The sequence below is a fragment of the Postia placenta genome (genome assembly GCF_002117355.1).
Source record: "Postia placenta MAD-698-R-SB12 unplaced genomic scaffold POSPLAscaffold_20, whole genome shotgun sequence".
Taxonomy (NCBI): domain Eukaryota; kingdom Fungi; phylum Basidiomycota; class Agaricomycetes; order Polyporales; family Adustoporiaceae; genus Rhodonia; species Rhodonia placenta.
Genome location: NW_020169851.1, coordinates 298,554 through 304,220, shown reverse-complemented (window position 1 = coordinate 304,220; position 5,667 = coordinate 298,554).

Here is a 5,667-nt window from a genome sequence, read left to right as displayed (position 1 = left end):
CATCTCGATCGGCCTCGCGGCACTCTCACCCTGTCTCCCCTAGCTCCCGTCTCCCTCAAACTGTCGTCACCGATCCAGATCAAGCGCGAGGAGATCTCCCTCCAGACCCTGCGCCAGAGCCAGAGCCTGAGGAGAGTGAGGGTGAAGAAGGAGTCTCGGAGTCCGAGTCCGAGGATTCTGTTGGGTCCGCCTCGCCGACAGCGTTCGCCCCCGCGTCAGCAGTCCCTGACGTACGTAACCCCCCCGCCGAACTTCCTCCGGCGCCTTCACCGCCGACTCCGCCGAGAGGCCGCTCGAGCACTCGCTCCTCTCGAAGTTCGGCCAGCGGAAGGCCACCACAGCCGCCTCCGCCCCCGCAGCGTCCTCCGTCCCCCCCAACGCCGATAATGTCCTCCCCTGCAGCCGCCCCCGACAAGGAGACCCTGAAGCTCCTCCTCCCCCTCCGCTATGACGGCAAAACCGTCATCGAATGCGACAGGTTCCTGTCGCAACTACGTATCTATTGGTTGATCAACACGTCGTTGACAACCATTGAGCTTAAGGTACAAGTTGCGCTAAGCCTGCTCGATGGCGACGCCCGCGCCTGGGCCACGCCTTACTTTGCCCAACTCGCATCAGTGCAGATGGGGGTGCAAGGGGTTACAACCCCCTTCAGGAACGAAGCAGCCTTCACCGCTGCCTTCAAGGCTCGCTTCGGCAATCTCGACGATGCGGCAGCAGCCCAAGTAGAGCTGGCGAAGCTCTGCGCGGACAAGTCGGTCCGCGAAAAACGCACGGCGGCGGAATTCTCCGCGCTGTTCAAGGGTCCGGCGGACCGTTCTGGGTATGGGGACCTGGAACTACGCAACAAGTACCTGAGCGGTATCCCCTCCCGCGTATATCGCAAGATCGAGCTCGAGACCTTCACCACGTGGCGAGCCGCTGAAAAGCGAGCCACTGAGGTCGAGCAGATCCTCGACATCAGCCGGGCTCATCGGCCCGAGCTGAACAATTTCTTCTTGGCCCGAGGTCGAGGACGCGGTGGGGCACGTGGTGGTGCACCCCTGTCACATGCAGCTTCGGCCAACATCAATACGGCCATCGGAAAAGGCAACTTCCCCGGCACATGCTTCGGCTGTGGGAAGCAAGGGTACCGACGTTTCGAGTGCCCCAATTGTAAGGACAAACCTTACACAAAACACGCCGACGCGCGGGCTACGGTTGCCTCGGGTTCCACCCAGGCGGCGACAAGCGCCCCCGTCGCTTCATCCTCGGCGAGTACAAGCGCCGCTTCAGCGAAATCGGAAAGTTCCGAGCTGGCGGACTTAATAGCACAGATGAAGTCGATGCGCGAGGAGCTCGAGCACTATCGGGCAATGAAGGAGGAGTCTTTTTGATCCGGTCCGCGCTTCGTGCCGCACGCGTCGGGCCGCGTAATAATAATCTGTACAATGTATTGGCGACTGCGAATGTGTACGAGTTGGACCATGGGTCCCAGCATTTCCACATCCCGGTGCGCCTTAAAGGAGAAAGACGGCACAAGGATATAGTCGCAATGGTGGACAGTGGAGCCACCACGAAGTTCATCAACAAACGTTTCATCATGGAGAATCGAGTACGAACGCGGAAATTGAAAGAACCCATTTCGCTGTACAATATCGATGGAACACTCAATAAAGACGGAAGCATCTCGGAGGTAGCCGTGCTACAGATGCAGATAGGAGAGCACGTCGAAAAGACAGTGTTCATGGTCACGGACATAGGTCCAGAAGATGTGATCGTCGGGTTGGATTGGCTGCGAGAGCACAACCCCGAAATCGATTGGGAGTCAGGCTCCCTGAAATTATCACGATGCCCTGAAACGTGCAGTGCCAGGAAGACTGGCCGGATGGAGCAAACAGCGACTGCGCGTGATACGGGGGTCAGGCCCACGGCGCGCAGACGCTCGCAGAAGTCCAGGTGGTCGGTCATAGGTGCTTGCCGGAGTAAGGTACTCCCGGACTTCGAACCCGAAGATGATCCGGTGGAGGTAGAGTGGGACGAAGCTGACTTGATCGAGGCCTGGGAGCAGGGTGTCATGCTTCCCGGCGCCCCTCAGCTGTTCATCGCAGCAGGGCACACGTATTCCCAGCTGTTCGCTGAGGAAGAGATCAAAAAGAAGGTCGTCAAAACCGCCGAGGAGTCGGTACCCAAACAGTACCACGAGTTCCTGAACGTCTTCTCCAAAGAAGCGTCAGAACGGCTACCCAAAAGGAAGCCTTATGATCACGCGATCGAACTCGTACCCGGCTACTCGACATTCCACTCGAAGGTGTATCCCCTGTCGAACAACGAACAAGAGGAACTGGACAAGTTCCTAAAGGAGCAACTAGCGAAGGGCTACATACGGGAATCGAAGTCGCCCATTTCGTCGCCTTTCTTCTTCATCAAAAAGAAGGAAGGGACGCTTCGACCCGTGCAGGACTACCGCCGATTGAATGCGATCACGGTCAAGAATCGTTACCCCTTACCGTTGATCGCCGAAATGGTGGACAAGCTCCGCGGTGCTACGCTTTTTACGAAGTTCGATGTCCGGTGGGGATATAACAATGTCCGGATCAAAGCCGGTGACGAGTGGAAGGCGGCGTTTGTAACTAACCGAGGGTTGTACGAGCCCTTGGTGATGTTCTTCGGTCTCACCAACTCCCCCGCGACCTTCCAGGCGATGATGAACGAGATATTCCACGATCTCATCGTCGGCGGCAAAATCCTTGTGTACCTAGACGATATACTCATCTTCTCCACCAACAAGGAGGAGCATGAAAAGGTCACACGCGAGGTTCTACGCCGCCTTCAGGACAATGATCTGTTCCTGAAGCCTGAAAAGTGCGAATGGGACGTTCCCAAGGTCGACTACGTTGGCTATGTGTTCGGTGGCGATGAGGTGGCGATGGATCCCGCGAAACTAAAAGGAATCAATGAGTGGCCGGTACCCCGGAACAAAAAGGATGTCCAGAAGTTCCGGGGGTTCTCCAATTTCTACCGCCGCTTCATTAAGGACTTCGCTAAAATCTCGCGACCACTCGACCGGCTCACAGGGAACGACCCATGGCATTGGGGCGAGGAAGAGCAGCATGCTTTCGATGAGCTCAAGCGGCTCTTCGCGACGACTCCAGTCTTAGCGCTGTATGACCCTAATCGGGAAACACGCATTGAAGTTGATGCCTCGGGGTACGCCACCGGCGGCGTGTTGATGCAGAAGCAGGATGATGGCAAATGGCACCCTATTGCCTTCAGATCCCATGCGATGGATCCGGCACAGCGGAACTACGAGATCTACGATAAAGAGATGCTCGCGATCATTGAGGCACTGGACGATTGGCGCCACTATCTCGAGGGGTTACCCAATCAGTTCGAGATCGTGACCGATCACAAGAACCTCGAGTACTGGCGCACGTCTCAGCACCTCACGCGTCGTCAAGCGCGATGGTCGCTGTTCCTGGCCCGCTTTGACTTCCGCATCACACACAAGGCCGGAACATCGAACGGAAAAGCCGATGCCCTATCGCGCCAATCAGACCATCAGATCGGTGATGAGGACGATAACACCGATCAGGTGGTTCTCAAGCCAGAGCGCTTCCGCATCGCCTCCGCCAGGCGCGGTCATGCCTCGGTGACGGCCGATCAGTCGCTTCTGAAGCGCATCAGGGAATGTTCGGAGAAGGATCGGGAGGTGGCCGAGGCACTTGAAAAGGTGCAGGACCTCAGGCCGCCCCGGCTGCAAAGGGGTTTTGAGGAGTGGAATGCCGAACAAGGGCTTTTGCTGTTCCGCGGGTGTGTGTACGTCCCAAAGAATGCGGAGCTCCGGCGGGATATAGTCAAGATCCACCACGACTCGCCGATCGCCGGTCATGGCGGTCGTGCCAAAACCCTTGAGCTCGTATCGCGGAACTACTGGTGGCCGGGAATGTCCAAGTTTGTCAATGAGTACGTAAGCACCTGCGACGTGTGCAACCGTACCAAGACATTCCCAGCCAAGCCCCAGGGTCCGCTGAAGCCTAATGAGATCCCCGAGCGCCCGTGGCAGATCATCACGACCGATATGATCATCGGCTTGCCGAAGTCTGATGGGTTCGATTCGATCCTGGTCACCGCCGACCGCTTTACCAAGCAGGTCCACTTCTCAGCCTGTCATGAGACCCTGACGGCAGAAGGTGCGGCGGATCTGTACATCCGCGATGTGTTCAAGCATCATGGGGCCCCGGCCAAGGTCATATCAGACCGAGGTCCCCAGTTCGCTTCGAAGTATCTCCATGCGGTGTACAAAGGACTCGGGATCGAGCCGGCGCTGTCTACGGCGTTCCACCCTCAGACAGACGGCCAGACTGAGCGCTGGAATCAGGAGATCGAGCAGTACCTGCGCGCTTTCACAAGCCACAGGCAGGATGATTGGGCAAAGCAGTTGCCGCTCGCGGAGTTCGCATTGAACAACCGAGTTCACTCCGCGACCGGGCACTCCCCTTTCTACCTGCATCAAGGGTACAATCCTGAGATCCAAGTGCGGATCAATCCGATGTCTGCGATGCCTGCGGCCGCTGATCGGCTCAAAATCCTGAAGGAGATTCGCGACGATACGCGCTCTGCGCTCGAGCTGTCAGCCGAGCGTATGAAAGTGTACTACGATAAGCACGTGCAACAGGCACCGGTCTTTGCGCCGGGGGATAAGGTCTGGCTTGACGCTCGGAACCTTAAGCTGAAACAGCCGAGCAAGAAGCTCAGTCCCAAGCGCCTCGGACCATATGCCGTGCGGCGAAAGCTCGGAGACCTGGATTATGAATTAGTCCTGCCAAAATCGGTGCCGGTACACCCGGTGTTCCATGTCTCCTTGCTTAGCAAGTATACACGCAGCGATATCCCGGGCCGGGAGCCGGAGGAGCCGCCTGCGATTGAGGTTGAAGGCGACGAGGAGTACGAAGTTGAGCGGATCAAGGATTCGAGGATCTTCCGACGTCAGCTGCAGTACCTTGTCAAGTGGAAGGGTTATGACGACTCGCATACGTCATGGGAACCGGCGCGCAACGTTGCCAATGCGCCGGCCCTCATAGCCGACTTCCATCGGAAGAACCCGAACGCCCCTCGCCGCCTCAACGCCGCTGTCTTTGGTGGTCTCAACTTTCAGCCAATGCCTTCGCCGCTGACTGAAGCACGCTGCCGCTCTGGGTGGGAGATGGGCAAGGGCGCCTCGCATGAGGTCATGCGCCGTTGAGGGGGGGGTAATGTCACGAGTTGGTACGGCGCCTAGCCGTTTTTTAATTTTTCCTTTTCGCGGGCTCGAACCCGCGACCTCTGTACTACCTGCCCGATACGGACACATCATTATCTACTGTACGATCAGATTAGATAGGACGGCAGTGCACGGCACAGCTCGGGCCCCGCTGACACAGCCGCTTTGACTCACCGGCCCCCGGGGCCGCGTCGGCATGCTGTGCACAGACCAGCTGCGCACGGACCAACGTGCACAGCCTGCCCTAAATCTTCCCATGTATATAAACTAGCCTCTGCTGCCCTAGGGACCTCAGTTTCGACCTCTTGTCCCTAGGTCAGTAAGCTCTCATTTGTATCCTTTACTTACCTTTACTAACTAATACATTTCTTGTCCCTAGCCTTAGGTTTGAGCACTGCTCACCATCGCTTCGGTGAGAATCAGTC